Genomic DNA, 17,911 nt, shown 5'->3' on the forward strand with positions numbered 1-17,911 from the left:
TCAGACCCAGGTGAGGGCCAGGAACGTCTCTCGCTTCCCTATTTCTCCTACACACACACACATATAGCCGTCTTAATTAAAATGGCCTCTCCCACCAGCAGGGCCAAAAACAGCACCTCTCACCTGTCTTGCTGTCCCCACTCACCTTTGAGCTGGCAGTGGAGAAAGAGCCAGAGCGCCTGGGGAAAGGAAGGAATGAGAATGAAATGGGGGATACTTCTCTAATGGAAGCCATGACGACGTGTTGAGATAGCTTCCTGCCTTTAATGAAATGTTAAATCACTAATGTTAAGGGGAGATGTCAGCATATCTGGAGAAATTAGAAGGGTACTGCAGTGCAGTGCAGATTTGAGAAACTTATTAAATCCTCGTAGCTTGCCGGTTCTCATAAAGTTTCCGGGAAATGTGCTGTGTTCTATCTCAGGTGAAGACTGTGTGTGTTTGTATGTGTGTGTCTGTGTGCGTGAGTGTGTGTGTGTGTTCTCTGTGTGCTGGGGTGTGTGTGTGTTCTCTATGTGCTGGAGACTGTGTGTGTGTGTGTGTGTGTGCCTTGGTGCTCATAGTGTGTTTCTGTCTATGTCTCCGTGTGTGAATGTGTGTGCATGAGTGTGTGTGTGTATGCAGAGGTGGTGTTGAGATGATTCAGCCGCTTGTTGTCCCTTGTTGCTATCATGGCATCCCAGGGCTTGGATCACGGCCCAAGCTGAACTTTTTGGATACACAGCGCGCGGCAGAGAGAGAGAGAGAGATAAAGAGAGAGAGGGGGGAGCTGTCTCTCCAGAACACAAGCTAAGGCTGGAAGGCTCCCCTTCTCTAAGCCACCTTCCCCGACAATCCTATCCCACCGTAACCAGATCCAGCCACACCATTGGCTCACACGTTACCGGTTGGCTTCATACTGTTGACTTTTTTCTTCTTTTCACAGGGCATTTTAGATAAGCCAAACAAGGGAAATAGGACAACCACAGTATAGGAGATACTTTATTTTTATGTAATTTGTAGAGTTGTGTATTTATTGTGTATTTATTTGTTTTTATGGGCAAGAGAAGGGTCTGTGTGTGTGCATGTGGCGGGGGCGGTGGGTGAGGGGGTCCAGCTTCAAGGCACTTTCGCTGAGTGGCGTGATGTCATCCTCCCACCTCTCTCTCTCTCTCTCCTTCTCTTCACTCTGCTTTCACACCAACATGAGTCATGGCCGCATTGTGCGTGGCGGAGGTGTGCGCGCTCTGGAATGTTAACAAGACTGGAAGAAGAAAAGAGGCTCAGAGCACCACATTAAATTCTCTCCTCTCCTGGAGGAGACCGCTGGAATTGGACCTATAGAGTCCACTGTGCATGTAAAGGTGGACAAAACCTTCCCTGCAGTTTCATCAGCCTCTAAGCGACAGTGATGATTATTGGCTGCATTTAAAATACTTGTTTTGCTAAAAATGGATGTTAATGAACAAAAAATAATTTTAAAAAGGCAGATTTAATAGTTGACCTGATCTTTTTAGAATATCATTAAATTGAATTGGGTTATGGTGTTTATGGCAGAACTTTAATCCCCCCCTCTCCATTTCTCTCTTTCTTCCTCTCTCTCTTGATGGCATCAGAGAAACAAGACTCTCCACAGATTATACCTTGACACAGCAGGCCGCATCAGCAACCACACTCCATCAGAGCAAGCCTCAGTGTGGGATTTATATGTATGTGTATGTGTGTGTGTGTGTGTGTTTCTCTTTTCCTTTGCTCTCTGTTGTAAAGCCCTTCATTATTTGAAAGGTTATGAGCCTTGAGGACTGCATGCAGGTGGTATTAATGCTTGAGTTTGTCCCTGTGCCTACATTTAGGAACCAGAGTGGGCATGCTGCAGAAGAATCTACTGGCTAATCTCTTCATAGGCTATGTGCTGGAACAGTGACTCACAGGAAGAACTGACACATTGTGTTGTCAGAATGCCACTCATTGTGAAGTAGCCTTCTAAAATAGCAATGAATAGCCTGTTATTGACTCAAAACGCTCTAGTTTATGAGCAGGAAGTCATGTGTAAAAAATGAGCTCCATCGTGGCCACTTGGCTGTCACTTTTTGACAACCTCCCTGCTTGTAAGAGAACAAGGAGGCTATAGGGAAGCAAATGCCTTTTTCATATTTGGCATGGTGTTCCCTCCACCTTTGTATTTTTCCTCACAGAAAGAAAAGCTGCCTGTCAGATTCTCTACCATCACAAGAATAATGCATAATAGCAAACAGTCTTTGTTGTTTTGTTTTGTTTACATTGTTTGTCAACTTGTTACTTAATCGACTCCCTTGAGTGCACTGTACCAGTTACTAAAATTGTCCACAGGGCTGGGACTCTTGTTTGCCCATTAATAAGAATGCAAATGCGGAAAACTGTAATGAGCAGGAAAGCCTCTGCTCAGAAGCAGGAGGATGCATAGGCTACAATCTGCAATTATCTGTGTGGAATTCTGAGCTGTCCCTAAATTGTTCTGAGGTGTTCCTAAATTTAAAAAGACTGAACAGATACAAATACAATACCAGTCACAGATGATCCCCCCCAGGATTTCGTTAATTTAGCCTAAAACTTGAGAGGTAAATGCTTCAATCATTTGTTTGAGACACGGAATCTGTAGCCTATTAAATATAAACTTCAAATTGTAAAGGGCTAATTTAATTTGGCTCAAATTATGTCATAATTTCTCATAAATGATGATGAAATATTATGTTCCTGTAATTTGTAATCGCACCCATGTGAAATATCATTATTGTCATCATTTTGCCAGACACATGCATCAGTTGTTCTTTTGGGAACTATACTGTCCTTTGTCTCTGATGGGAACAATGGGCTTGTGTATGTGAAATGAAGTTGTCGCCTTTTTATCTGTCATTTTCTATTAAAGTAAGCGATCTGCTTGAATTAAGACGAATCAAAGGGACCATTCTTCTCATTCCATTGCCTACAGGAGCAACACCAGTGAGGAATTCCACACCACGAGGTCACTCTTGCACTGATCTGATCATCCTCTAGAGGGTGCGTGAAATTCGCACCAGGAGCATAAGCTGTTAACTTCGTTGTGTCAAACTAGTTTATGCAATACATGTTATGGCTGATTTCAAACGAAAAGCTGTTTTCAGCACAGCCTGCAAAAACTAGTTTAACACTCATACAGCAGAGAGCTACAGCCAATAAGCCTAAATTACCTAATACGGACAAGACATGACACAAAACAATCTGCGGCGGACATAAGGAATGCATTAAGGTTTATCCAAATGTTTGGCCGCTTGTCACGTTCCTATTCTTCATGTAGCTGCCTATTCTATGTAGGCTAGCCTACAATAATTCTCTCTGCCTATAATCGTGTTGCTGCTGTTGTGACATGTTCCTACGCAGTAGCCTGCGGGTGGTTGAGCTGCGTCTTCTGTTGCATCCATAAACTTTGCAAATTTATTTTCATGTGTTTCTGTAAGATTACATTTCATAAATAGTCAAATCTGCGTAATCCTAAACCAGCTGTCTCAGTCATTCAAAATCTATGCCACCCCGCTTGTAAATTATAGGCTAGCCTAGCCTACTCTAGATGTTTCTGCTTATTAGAACATGCCTTGGGAGGGAGGGCTACCTCAGAGGGGGAACAATGTAATATGGTTGAAATGAGAAATGGATCCAAAGTTTTTCTTCTTGCCAATTTGTCTACCAGTTGCATGACGTTTAAATGACTCTATTGTAACTTAGCCGAAGAAGGTTTCCTTCAGACTGTAGGCTTCCCCTTATGCGGGGAAATTATATTTCAAACAGCTCATAGCTGTCACTTGTAGGTTACCCCAGCTTTTCCTTCTCGTGTCTATTCCATTCACTGTTTGTGTATCGCGAGATTCGAATGGGAAGAGTTGATTGTAGTGACCTCATCTCTCCAGCAGCTGCGTAGCGAGTCGGAGTAGCAACTTTTGTATGAACTCCGAAGTTGGCCAATTGCTTGGGAGACACCGGGCTAGACAGACGAGTGAATGGAGTGAGACCTAACAATTGGAAATTTCATGGTTACAAAAACAAGTTGAAGGAGACTCCGCGCCAAATGCACTAATTTCATGTAACGCGCCTGTCAGACAACCTACGTCCATGGCAGAGGTGTTGCTGGAGTTTTAACACTGATTTTAAACGCCAGGGAAGAAAGGAAAGGTATCTCATGTCAAGGTGAGTGTTAACGTTAGCGTCCTAATGGTACGCATTTACATTTCTGTTACAAAACAAACATTTGCTTGTTCCTTTGTTGTTCTTTTTTTTTTCTTATATTGCTTTGCACACAAATGAAGAAACAGTATGCTAAATTTACGTCCTGTGACGTTTGGCTTGGCTAGTTTGGGGAAATTCAGTTGCTGGTTGGATGTAACGTTCACTGAGAAATCGTATATAACTGCTGAATATCTAGCTATCAGCACATCACAATGATTATATGTCTGCACGCTTAAAAAGATAACGTAAAAATGTGAACGTGAGTTAAGAGAAAGTTAACGGCGCAAAGTCTGTCACATATTGTTACGTTGGGTAGCTAGACTGTGCCTGGTCCGTGCTAGGTTTCTGATGCTCACGGGAACTTCGTTGATATATCTATCGTTAGCGGTAACGTTATTTACTTTTTGTTGAGTAACGGCAAACTTCAAGTGATACGTTATCAAGTGATACGTTATCAAGTGATGGACTTGAAGATGTTAATATTCTGCAAGGTAAAGTGAAGAGGTCTGTCCATTTTTACATTTTACCGTTAGATATGCTGTGTTGTAACACCATCAATAACCTGCTGCCGCGATATTGCTTAGATAAAGCACGGTTAAAGATTGCAGGTCTTCCATGATGAAGTCTCAAGCAAGCAACTTACGTTAGTTGTTATTTTCACCTTTACAGTGGCATGAAGGATGCAGTCTGCCGTTGCATGTTAAGGTTAAACGTGATTTGAGCATCTGCTTCTGAGTGACGTTAAATCTGTCTTGTCTGCGCAAGTTTTTGGCTAACGGGGTAAAAAATAACGGTGATCTGATCTTCCTTTACTTTGCTATTTACTAACCATCTTCAAAGTAGACTGCAAGTTCACAATTGCAGGTCTCTAAAGATGCCGTGAAAAGATGACGCATAAAATCTTTCTGGCAGGACTGTCATGTCAATATAACTCTCTCCCAGCCATTATCGATATCATTTTACTCCGGCTGTTCACATATTAACGGCTGAATAGCGCATTGTTGTCTTTAAAGGGGCTGGGGAAACAATGCTCGTCCGTCATGGCAACAGGAAACTGACAATCAGATTAACTCGCTGGTGTGGTAGATACGGATGCCTAGGGGGATTAAATGTTTATGATAGCCATCCACCTCCAGATCTTTTGGGAGCTAAGAGCTGTCAATATCAGAGTACTGGAAAAGTCCACCAAATCTTGAAACTATCTGAAATTTGAAACTGAAGAAGCTGACGCCGTCATCTCTGCCAAACATATTGCACTTGCTGTCTAGTGTCAGGGTTTGAGTGATTGCGGTCGTCAAAGCCGCCGGTTTGAATGAGATCTCCTGATTAGTGGGGGTCATTTGCATCTGTGTTCTTCTGCTCAGTAGGGAGCGTGGGTGGTGTTCCCTCTGTAGTGGTCAGTCTGTGGCGCTAGAGTTGGGAAGGGGGTGGTTGGGGGCAGTGGAATGAAGTGGTAGCCCCTCTCGAGTGTTTACTTTGCATACCATCTTAGCCAGGAATGCATAGGAGTGCGTTGTGTGTGTGTGTGTGTGTGTGTGTGTGTGTTCCTTTTCAGAGTTTGGGTGAAATACTGAATGCTGTATCCATGTTTTACAGAGATATCTGACTTATCAGTCTTGACCTATGCTTTAGAACTCATCAAAATATGCTGATGTGATATGTAGACATTGTCCAACCTGTGTGTATCTCTGGTTTGATATATTATGTTTGCGAGACTTTGCCATAGGTAACACCTTCAAATCGACAGGCAGTTATCATGAAAAGAGTAACTACATTATCACCAGCCAAGCTGACTGACTGGAGACATTTTTCAGATGCCAACTCCTGCATCTCTGGGTTGTTTTTAATTCAAACTAACTATATCAAGCAGGCTCTTCTCTGGTTTGTCTTTGCCGTGACATGAAAACGCATTTGCAAAAGGGAACATCTAAGAAGGCCAAGGATGCACTTATCTGGAGGCTGTGTCGCATTTTGCAGTATTAACTAGCCTATTCAGAGCAATTGTGTAGGTGGAGGCGCACATATTGTGCAACACCATGTAGCGAAGGAAATTGGAGAGGGAAGGGGAGGGGGGGTGTGCCTGGGCGTGTGATTGGCAGTGGAAGGATTATCTAGGGCTTTTCAGATGTTGAGTAGCTGTAAATTCTATAGGTGTTCCAGGATTAAGTGGAAGCTTTGGGGTAAAAAAGAAGCAAAACTGTCAGGTTTGCTTCAAATCTGAGGTGTGTGTGTGTGTGTGTGTGTGGCTAAGGTACATGTTTTATTGCCATATTCATTGCATTGACATTTGAGCAATCAATGGCATATTGAATTTAAGAAATGTTCACTAATGCACGCTGAACATAGCAGCCTCACTGACTCAAATGAGTATAAATGACGTGTTTCTTTCTGTCAAGGCTGAGCCAAATCTTAGCATCATAGGTTTCATTGCATCACATTTAGTTCCATTTACAATTAATTCTGTAAAGTTTGTTAAAGATAAGGAGGTATTTCCAGGCCATAGACTTTCCCTGCCACTCAACCCCCTTGAGAAAAGAACAGCCCAATTGAGTCTCCTCCATTCATTATCCCATTATTAGTCAGGGGGCCTATGTGGTTTCTGTGGGATTGAAATGTTAATTTTTGGAGAGTGTTTGGACTGTCTTTAGAGGTCATTGAACATGGAGAAAAATGATGTCTCCATTTTTTTTTTACCTGTTTTAACCCTATTTTTGTGAATTTGTATATTTCACTATAATTAACACCATACATTTCGCCTAAATCACTGGTCATGTTGAATAAAGTTCACAAAAGTTATTTTCTTATTTTTAACAGTATGATTGTATGTCAGTATTATGATTGTATGTCAAACAATTAGAGATAAGATCAATAACCAATCAGTTTCACCTAATACACATACTCCATTGCTGAAAGATAGCAGAATCACAGAAGAAGATGAGACCTCAAACAACATTTAATTCATTTACATATACACAACATATTAGATCTCACCTCCACAATTTCCTCATCAAAATCTACAACTAGTCTACTAAACCTTATTCCTACTCACCTTCTTAAGACTGCTCTCCCCTTCCTAGATAATGTTTTGCTCTAGATTATAAATAATTCAATGCTATCAGGGCATGTACCGCAGTCGTTTAAGACATCTGTTATTAAGCCCTCCCTCAAAAAACCTAGCCTTGTATCGATACTGGTCTTCCTGGACCTCAGCACTGCCTTTGACATCATAGACAATGACATACTACTTAGGCTTGAAAATTTGATAGGCATCAAGCACTCGCTTGGTTTAGATCAGTGTTTTTCAACCACTGTGCCGGGGCACACTAGTGTGCCGTGAGAGATCATCAGGTGTGCCGCAGAAAATTACCCAAATGTCACTCACAGGTCCAGAAAAGCAACTGTTGCATCAAAGAATTTATAACCACATACTCTCATTGATTGTATGATTGCACTATTTGTGGTATGCAGGCATTGTACAACGGGGGCCCCATATCCAGTATTCACAGAATCATCACATATCCAGCTCAAAACAACAATTAAATTAGATATAGTCACCTACAACTGAAACAGAGGGTGCTTGTTATATTGAGCAGGTCTTGCATAGAAGCCATAATAAGGCCATATCTGTGTATTATTTGAAATTTTAGGCTATGGTATGTTTATTTTTTCTTAACACAGGATTAGTGTGTTAGTGTGCCAAAAGTGTGCCGTGGCACAAAAAAGGTCGAAAAACACTGGTTTAGATCATACCTTCCTAAGCGTCACCAATTTGTACAGGTCCATAATAAACCATCTACCCAGATTATGGTAAAATGTGGAGTGCCTCAAGGCTCAGTACTGAGCCCCCTGTTGTTTAGCAGATGATACATAACTATACCTCTCCATAAAACCTGATGAATTAACACTGTTAGCCAAACTTATAAGAGATATAAAGACATGGATGACGAATAATTTCCTGCTTTTGAACTCAGATAAAACGGAGTCAGTTTTAGGTTCTAAAAAGATGAGGGATATCCTATCCACATCATCTTCCACTGACCTCATCCACAAGTGTTAAAAACCTAGGAGTTATAATTGACCAGGACCTAGCACTAAGTAATCACATAAAACAGATCACCAAAACTTAATTTTACCATTTAAGGAACATTTCAAAGATAAGGAAGTCCTTATCCTTACCAGATGCCGAGAAATTAATGTTTTGTCATCTCAAGGATAGACTATTGCAATGCTATTGCAATGCTATTATGCTGGCTGTAATAATACCTGTCTAAAGAGCTTATAGCTTACAAAATGCAGCTGCTCACACACACAAAAAATATGAACATATTTCCCCCATCCTAGCATCTTTACACTGGCTACCTGTTAAAAGTCATTGACTTCAAAATAGTACTTATAGTTCTTGGTTGGTTGCCTGCATTGAAAGAGGACACCTCATGAAGACACTCTTTTGTCTGCTTCTGACAGAAGAAGCACTTATCTATGCTGGCAGCAGCTGCTGCTGAACAAGTGTCCCTCTAGATGGACTTGATGCAGTTGCAGGTGTTGCTGCAGGTTCAGAAGATGGTCTACCGCGTCTTTTCTGAAGACACTGAGTCCTGCCTGCTTCACATGATTTCTAGTAGTGAATCTTAGCATGCTGCAGATGCCCACTGTTACAGGTGGATTTGTAGCAGTTCCTGTGCCAAACTGCTTTGTTCTGTTGTAAAATAACTGCACTGTAACAATGAAATCGTTGGCTGATCTGTGATACCCATCTCCATACTCTCTCATGGACAAAAACAAGACATTTGGCATATGTCTCTAGTGATGGGTCATTCACCAGTCCACACATATCTGCCACTGGATACATAGCCCAAAATCTGTTTCTTTTAGAATGTGTGCCATCACCTGACTAACAGAAAGACACACCTCAGAAACTAGACTGTGCCACCATGAACTATGAAAATGTGCTTGCTCAAATGTAGAAGGCTAGAAGGTCACTAATATCACCAACCATGAAGAACAGAGCACTATGTGCTTCAAGTTATTCGATATTCTAAATTCTATCACTGCCAGCTATCAACAGCCAACTGTCACTGGTAGTCAGGGATGGATTACTACACGGGCCTACCGGGCCCAAACCCAGAGGCCCAAGGAGTCAGAGGGCCCAAGCCATTGCATGGAATCATTGCCTCAATATCAACACATCATATCAACACATGGGCTATGAATCTGATTGAAATAAAGTATTGGCCATCCCCAAAATGCACCAGAATACTAGCCTAGAAATCTAGACGCGCCCCTAGCGGCAGTAAATTACATTTGCTGCCAGGGCTAGTCTAGCAACTCTCCGTTGGCTTGTGAGGTCCAGAAATCGAAACTTTATACACGATTTCATTGGCCTGATTGAGTCGTTAGGTGGGATTAACATAAGGATTAATGGCAGAGTTGCAACGGTTTGGCTTGAATTCCCTGCTACTTGAAAACAAATAAGATGGATGTTGCTGCTGGCGAACAGTGTGACACGAGTTAAGCTTTTATTAAGTTGGCAAACGTTTGAACTAGCCAAATAGCTCCGCTGGTTGGAAACGCATGGGACTCATAGCGCTGCCGCTGTCCTATTGCGTGCAGAGGGAATTTTAAAGACAACTGATTATCCCGCCCCTCGGACTGAGGACTGCGAACGGTGACTGGAAGGGCTCGTCAGGCTACCAGAATACAGGAAAGCACATCAAATAAATTGAAAAAATGTCCCCCGCAACAATTAATGGGGGGCCCTTAATACATCTGGGCCCAGGGGCCTGAAAGTTCATAATCCGTCCATGCTGGTAGTGTCTCTCTTTCTCTTACTCTCTCTTACACACACACACACACACCTGTCTGTTTGTCTAGCTAATCCTTTACCCTTTATTTTCTTCACAATTACATAGGCTTCGGAAGGCCTTACAGACTTCAGCTGGTACTATGTAAAAGTCTATTAAACTTGATTTAACAGAGATCTCTGCACTTTGTGTTCGGAAAAAATGTTTTATAATGTTGTATTGTTTATGTGGTCCACTTTTGCACACTATCTTGTAGAATATCTTTGCTTTTTGGCACCAAACCCTATGCTATAATACCAGCAATGTGAGGTTTATGGACAAAACACCAAATTTGACCTTTTCTGAAATTGACCTTTTGATTTGGGTCCTTCAAAACCTTAAAAAAAAATGGAGACATGTTTTTTGTTACTCTTAAGAACCCCTAGAACAAAGATATAATACTTTCCAAAAATTAACATGTGAATCCCACAAGCCCCCAAATTAGACACATAGGCCCCCCTACTATATCCTTCCTGCAGAAACGTCTTTGCGTTTGTTTGTGTGTCAGCAAGACGCTTTGCAGCTTGGGGAAGGGGGTATAGCCACACAGAAGAGGACATAGAGGCCATTCAGAAGTTATGCTTCATCTTGCCAACCACTTGGCATTTATGTGGCTCTTTCAATCACCCCTTGGACCTCTGTGTCCTGAGAGTTTCGTGCGTGGGTCCGTGGTATCATTTGAAACTGACATGTAGCTGGTATAAATACTCGAGGGTAAGAATTTGTGAGTCATTTCTGTTTTTCACGATAAAGTCAACCTGCTCCGGTTTCTGATTGTTTCGGTTTCTCGTTCCCTCCTTCTCTCCCTCTCTCTTTCCCTCTCTCTCTCTCTCTCTCTCTCTCTCTCCCTCTCTCTCTCTCTCTCTCTCTCTCTCTCCCTCTCTCTCTCTCACTCCCTCCGTGAGATTTTTATGGCTTAATGAGGAGTCAAAGAGGATTACTACCCTTGAAGGAATAGTGGGCTGTAAAAAAGAAAGTAAACTCTCCCTCACTCATACCCCCTCCGTCAAGTTAGCAACATGTCTTCAGGGGTCCCCTCAAAGTGGCTTCAGATAGGCCTACCACTGATGAGAGACAAATTGCAAAGGCTATGGCTGTGTTTATATCCCACTTGGGCGTGTTGAGACGCCTTAGGGCATCAAGGATGCTCGCAGTTGAGCAGGCATCCAGCACTTGTACTCAGAATTTTACCTTGCCACTATGGCCTGTGGCGAATCTGTCCCCAGATCCTTTTGGTTTAAGTGGATGTTGTGTACCCAGGGGAAGAAAGTACACAGCCCTTTCATTCAGGCTACTTCAGCCTACATTTTTTTGGTTTTGTTTCGTTTTAGCTAGTTGTTTATCACATGGCTCTTTTGTCTGGTTTTCTGCTCTTTTTCTCTCTCTTTTGTCTTGTGAATGGCAAGTAGCAGGGTGGGATGTGTCAGCAGCATAGCTAAAATTCACACCAACTGTCTCAGCCATCTGCCTCCACCGTTGTCCGCAGAGCTGAGATGCTAGTGCTTTTGCTAGTCTGGTCTGTTATTTCTGTGAGAAACAGATGCTCTGGCAAAAATGATGGAGAAAGACACGCTTCTCTCAAAGGCTGAAATTACTCCCAAAGAGCACCTTCCTCCCCTCAAACAGTGTTGCAACGCTGGGCAATTACAACCCTGTTGGGTCATTCCAAATGATTTTTTAGACTTGGAAAGTCTGCTGTTCAGACCCTGAAGGAATTTATTTTCTGGTCATTGTTTTTTGTGAGAGTGTTTCTACTTATCTCAGTAAGGAAAATAAATCAAGAGCCTATGTTGAGTACAAATATGTCTTCTGAAGGCTTAAACAGAGCCCAGCCAAAAACGCCAATACAATTTGTATCAACTTTGAGGGACAGCTATGATCATGCAGGATTATCCAGACCAAACGTGACGATTTTGCTACATACTATTCCTATTTATGTACCAGCATGCGAAATTTGAGCCTCCTACATGGTTTAGTTCTTGCGCTGTGGGCTTGTGAACTTTGACAATAAAAAGAGGCCGAACAAAATCGACACCCCCTCCCCCTGTAAAATTGGCTGTATCTTGGAAAGTATTGATCTTACATTAGAGTAATTTTACAGTGTGTCTCCTGGGTAACATAGGTACACCTGGTAATTTTTTCAGAATTTTTTGAGACCTAAGTGCGTGGGCCCTGGTTGAATTGACGTGGAATGACCCTGTTGTGTCTCACTCCGCTTCAGACTTTGTCAGTGAGGATGTCTGCTTCAGGAATGTTTGCAAGCCCTAGTCTGAGTTAGCTGCTGGAGAATCCTGACTAGGCCTCTTGTCAGGGTTACCATTTGCAAATTTGCAGGCCGGGTGTTTGATTGGATTGGATCTGATTGGATCTATACTAGCTCTCACTGGCCCTTTTTTATCATCAGGCTTAATTGAGTGCTTTGACTAATATTCAGTATGAATCAAACAGCAACCCTGAGCCAGGATGTGGATGTATGGCATAATTAGTACAGATATTTTTTATATATTTTTATTTTAAGATATTTTTAGATATTTTATTTTTTAGCACTTCCCTTGCTGGTGTGCCCTCCTCCCATGCACACACAGAGAGGCCTAGTCTGTCCCGCAGGAAATAAGGCACAAATAAAATGTGATGAGGCGAAGAAGCCTGAGTAGGCGACAGGGAGGCAACAGAGCTCTCGTATCGTAAGTGTAGGCATTAGAACAGTGCTCATTGCAGTAAGCGTTTGGGTGTAGGTCGCTTCGGACTTGTAACCGGAGGGTTTGAACCCCAACTAGTAGGAACGGCTGAAGTTTCCTTAACCAAGGCACCTAACCCCTCACTGCTCCCCGAGCGCCGCTGTAGCAGGCAGCTCAATGCGTCGGGATTAGTGTGTGCTTCACCTCACTGTGTGTTCACTATGTGCTGAGTGTGTTTCACTAATTCACGGATTGGGATAAATGCAGAGACCAAATTTCCCTCACAGGATCAAAAAAGTATATATACTACTATACTTACTTACTTACTTCCTGTTCCACTGATCAGCTGGCCAGACCGAGTGCCCATGTGTGTTCTTATGGGTGTTCTAGTGTGGGTCTTGGGGTAAGGTCGTAGTGTTGTACTAGTGTTGTACTTGTTCATGTAGTGGAGCAAAAGGTTAACATGGGTTTGACTTCCAAGGAATGGGTGGACCAACATAAAAGTATGCATTAGGCCTAACTGTTCTTCTTTGAAAAGAAGTGTCGGAGTAGTGACAAAGTGACATTTTAAAAGACCAGTATGTAGGAAATAATGGAAAATAAACTGTAACCATTCCAAAAATGATCACCATATGTTGTCAGAGAGTAAGGAAACATGATGAATAAAAGTAATGGTTTATTTGACAACATTACTATAACCCGTAAAATGTCTTGGAATTTTCGTTTATGTTTTGAACGATTAATTCTAGAATAGCGTATTAATAATGGTCTGGCGTGTCCTCCTATTTGTGTTGCCAAATTAGCAAAGGCCAACTGTCAACTTGCTGTCAGTTGTAGTCATGAACGCCTACGAGAGGCAGGCAAATATCCAAAATTAAAACAAGAAACAAATTAAGTGGACATCGGAGGAGCTTCCTGAGATGGCGACGTCTTCGTCAAGCGAAGAATATCAAGTCTGACGCAGAGCTGGCCATATTTCTCCACAACAGGTAGCCTAGGCTAAACTTCATCTGCATTGCTAACTTCAGCTAAATATGTTACGTTGGTTAGAGAGGTATTTTTTGTTTTCACTGTTTCCGTAATGTGTAGCTGGGTCATGGTTGGAAAAACGTTAAGCTGCAGGTCAACTAACGTTAGATAATATTACATCTGGCAACCCAGAAGAGGCTCGCGTCTGGTAGTCTTGAGAACGTTCACCAGTGTTTTGATTTTGGCTTACAGAACGTTCAGTAACAATCCTACAAATCGCTCCTTTAAGTAAGTAACGTTTATCTTGTTTGTTTAGGCAATGACTCAATTACTAGGGTTAGCCTGCACTGCACTGTAAAGCACATTGAATGACCTCTGTGTATGAAATGTGCTATGTAAATAAAGTTGACTTGACTTGCACTGTGTGGCAAAAAATGTCCTGCTATTTAAATACAAGTTAATATAAATACTGAAAGTAAATTTAATAATATTAAACTTAGCCCATGTGCTTGCATTTGTTTTTTGTGCACTGCATTCTGGATTGTTGTGATGATGACGGATCACAGTGAGTCACCTCGGTTTGGACTTGGACTGGATAATGTTACGTGTAACATGACAGAGTGTCTGTCTGAAGTGAAGTTCCCTCTCCTGTCTCTTTCGTAGCCTACTAACCTGCCACGCCTCGTGATTCATGTGCAGAGTCCCTCTGCTGTCACCCAGTATTTACCTCATCACCAGGAATTAGACACTTGTCTGAGAAATGCGGTTCCAACGACGCAATATCAAACATCATTCGTGTCAGTGCCCGATCAGTGTTGCACGTTTTACAAGCCTCCCAGACAACATTGCAGGCTCCTCCATTCTAATTTCACATTGATTGCGTGTCCTAGATTGATTTATTTTTTAGTCCGCCATCTTCTCCCTGAGGACTCCACAGCTTGCTTGATGGCGTCCAGAGCCGAGCCAGGGAACGAGGCACACTTATGCGGGCTCGTGGCAACCCTACCCACCTCCCAGGCGCGTCTCCAACACATTGCACAATTATTATTTCTTTCATATGCATCAGCTGATAGCACTGGTGGCGTTTTGCAATGCCCTGAGTCATCCCTGAGCAAGCATTGCTGCCGCTGTCACCAGCCTTCTTGTGAGTCACTTTAGCCGCTAGACCACGTAGGCCTGTGATAACATTCTCACCTCATCTTAGAACCCCCACACACTCCCCAACACACTTGCCCCTTCCCCTCTCAACCCTGCCCATGGCTCCTGTACCACCTGAAGCTATTTCTTTTTTGAGGGTTTTTCAGGGTAGCAGGAGGAACGGTTTGGGTCGAGTGAACTATCGTCAGAGAGATTCCAGTTGGGAAAACCAGAGAGAACACTGGAGTTCAGTTTGGAGTTTCATCCCTGGTGGCTTTGTTTGACTAGTGAGGTTTTATTTACCTTCTCCCTCTGTCATTATCACCATGTAGGGGCATTCAGGATCTGTGCGGATTCAAGTCCTATCTCTTTCAAGGTTTCGATTAAGATGAAGGTACATTGGAAAGACCTTTCTGGAAATTCAAACTTTCCTGCGTCCTAAGTGCATCATTTATTTATTTGTCAGGTAGTTGCTTATTTTCTAGTTTGCATTTATTTATTTATTCATTTTGTACGCACATATTTAAGGAGTAGCGCAAACTTGTTTAAAAGACAGGTCATGAAGAAGCAACATCTTCGCCTCCTCCATTTCCTAAACTACAGCACTCTCAAAGATCGTGTGCGTAGCTTGAACCCGGAGGTGGCTGAAGTTAAAGGTGGCACTCATCCAGAGGTGTGAACTTTTAGGCTGAGATATTATGGCAAGATTTATGCCAGTCTCATTAACCTCATGCCTGGTTGGGAAGGGAATGTTAGCAGAGAGAGAGAAAGAAAGAGGGAGAGAGAGAAAGAGAGGGGGAGAGAGAGAGAGAGCTCTCTTCCGGATCACCAGCTATGCAGCATGGACACAGCTTCTGTGTTTACTGCTACGGTTTGCGGGTTTGTTGCTGATGGCAGCAGTTGGGTATATTTTGGACAACTCTAGAATTCTCTCACCGCTCCAGTCACCAGGGATAGTGTCACCGTGAAATCTCGCAGCAGGCTTTTCATTCAGCCATTTTGTGGTTCTTCGCACTCTTTTTGCACTTCTGCTGATGTTTTTAAATGCACTTGTTTCAGCTGGTGTTTCTGTTTGTTAGAAAACGAAAGTTGGGAGGACTCCTTAAGATGTGCGCTCCCAACCTTGATAACACAGTTGGCATGTTCAGTCAAGGTTTCTCAGATGCCACTGGTGGAGTGCAGGTCAGTGAGTGGCATTGCCGGCTCTCACAGGTGGTGCCACCAGAATATACCCATGCTAAAGTGGGTAGGTGTTTCTTGGTTCAGTATAAACTGTCTTTGAAGTGGCTTTATTATTTTCCATTTTCTATGGCAGATTTCATAAGGAGAATCATAGTAGCTTGTGAGGCAAGCCGGCTGCTTTTGGATGGAAGTAAACACATCTCTGTGGCCAGACCTTCCAGACGTTTCCATAGATGGTGGGACCGTAGTAGTAATTTAACTTGTCCCAATTAACTCTATGCGTGAACAGTATGTTTTTGGCAACACAATGTGGACAGAGAGCGAGCTATGGTGACACAATGGTGGTGAGGTCATCCCTTTCTATCCAGGCAAAGCCCCCTGCAAACTCTGGAACAAAGCAAATCTGTATGCCCCAGTACCCACAATACCCCACACACACACACACACACACACACACACACTCTCCAGTACACACACCCTCCCTCAGACACAAACTTACAAACATATGTGTGTCTCAGTGTACACACACACACACACACACACACACACCGTGTCAACATTGACATTAGGCGGAGCTGGTTAATGATTGTTTGGACAGATAGGACTGAAAGTAATGTGTGTGTTAGTGTGTGACAGAGCGAGAGAGATTGAGCAACTGTCTGTGTACATGCCCTTTGTTTACATGGAAGTGGTGTGTCTGTCCTCTATCTGGTATGTGCTCTCTCTACTAGCAAATGGCATAAACTTGAGCTAAATTGTGCACGGCTATTCCAGGCCCATATATCCTGTTCTCTGTCGTCCTGAAAAGTCATTATCATCAGATCCAGACTCCTGGTCATCTCAGTCAAACACTCTAATGCTAATGCTAATGACTGCTGTTTGGTAAGAGAAACACAGGCCTGTACCAGTTTAGACATTGCAGCTGTTATTTTTTTCAGTCTTGTGCTGCTGATTGTTTTTCAGCCTCCTGCTGGTAGGGAATCTACCTGATGCTTCGGCATTCTTATCAGGGATGTCTCACGATTTTGAGAGTCTGCACTCTCTCTTCTCTCTCTCTCTCTCTCTTTCACTCTCTCATTTTCTCTCCCCTTCTCTCTCTTTCTTTCTTTTCTTTTTCTTTCTTTCTTTCTTTCTTTCTTTCTTTCTTTCTTTCTGATTCTTGCAAACCCTTAGAGGTCAAAGACAGCTCCGCTTCTCATCAATGGACAACAGTGCCAAACCAGAAGCTTGGCCAGCCCATCCCAGCCAGAAGGGTTTTGGGTCAGTGATTTGGAAGAAAGCGTCAGGGCATCAGGGCATCAGGGAGGGGCAGTAGAACCCCTATGAGCCGATTGGCTGTTGGTGCATGCCTAAGTAATTGTCACTGAAGTACCTCATTTTGGGTTTTCCACTGGCATTGGGCTGGCCCTAGTACTGGCGAAGTGGTGGTCCCATGACTAGTGACAGAATATTAAAAAATATGAAGTGTTGTCAGTGGGTGTACTGTCAAGTCACTGCTCTCTCACATCATTAATTTGGCTACAACTGTACCCACAGCATGCTCAGAGTAGTGCTTATGGGGGATGCCATGTAACGTTGCCAACCAAAAATTCAGTTGTGCACTGCCGCCTCTACTCTCTCAAACACAGCTTCCCAGCTATGTGCACTGCCTCTACTCTCTCAAACACAGCTTGCCAGCTATGTGCACTGCCTCTACTCTCTCAAACACAGCTTCCCAGCTATGTGCACTGCCTCTACTCTCTCAAACACAGCTTCCCAGCTATGTGCACTGCCTCTACTCTCTCAAACACAGCTTCCCAGCTATGTGCACTGCCTCTACTCTCTCAAACACAGCTTGCCAGCTATGTGCACTGCCTCTACTCTCTCAAACACAGCTTCCCAGCTATGGGA

At 43.0% G+C, this 17,911-nt stretch overlaps 1 protein-coding gene across 1 annotated transcript in view; it reads left to right on the plus strand.

Annotated features, from left to right (window-relative positions):
• Nucleotides 1-3,835: 3,835 nt before the first annotated feature.
• LOC125298821 (signal-induced proliferation-associated 1-like protein 1) overlaps nucleotides 3,836-17,911 on the plus strand; it is a 97,052-nt gene continuing 82,976 nt past the window's right edge. Inside the window, 1 exon segment of the mRNA XM_048249690.1 lies at nucleotides 3,836-4,176. The gene's annotated coding sequence lies outside the window, so the exon portion shown is untranslated.

The sequence above is a fragment of the Alosa alosa genome, chromosome 8, assembly GCF_017589495.1.
Source record: "Alosa alosa isolate M-15738 ecotype Scorff River chromosome 8, AALO_Geno_1.1, whole genome shotgun sequence".
Lineage (NCBI taxonomy): Eukaryota > Metazoa > Chordata > Actinopteri > Clupeiformes > Clupeidae > Alosa > Alosa alosa.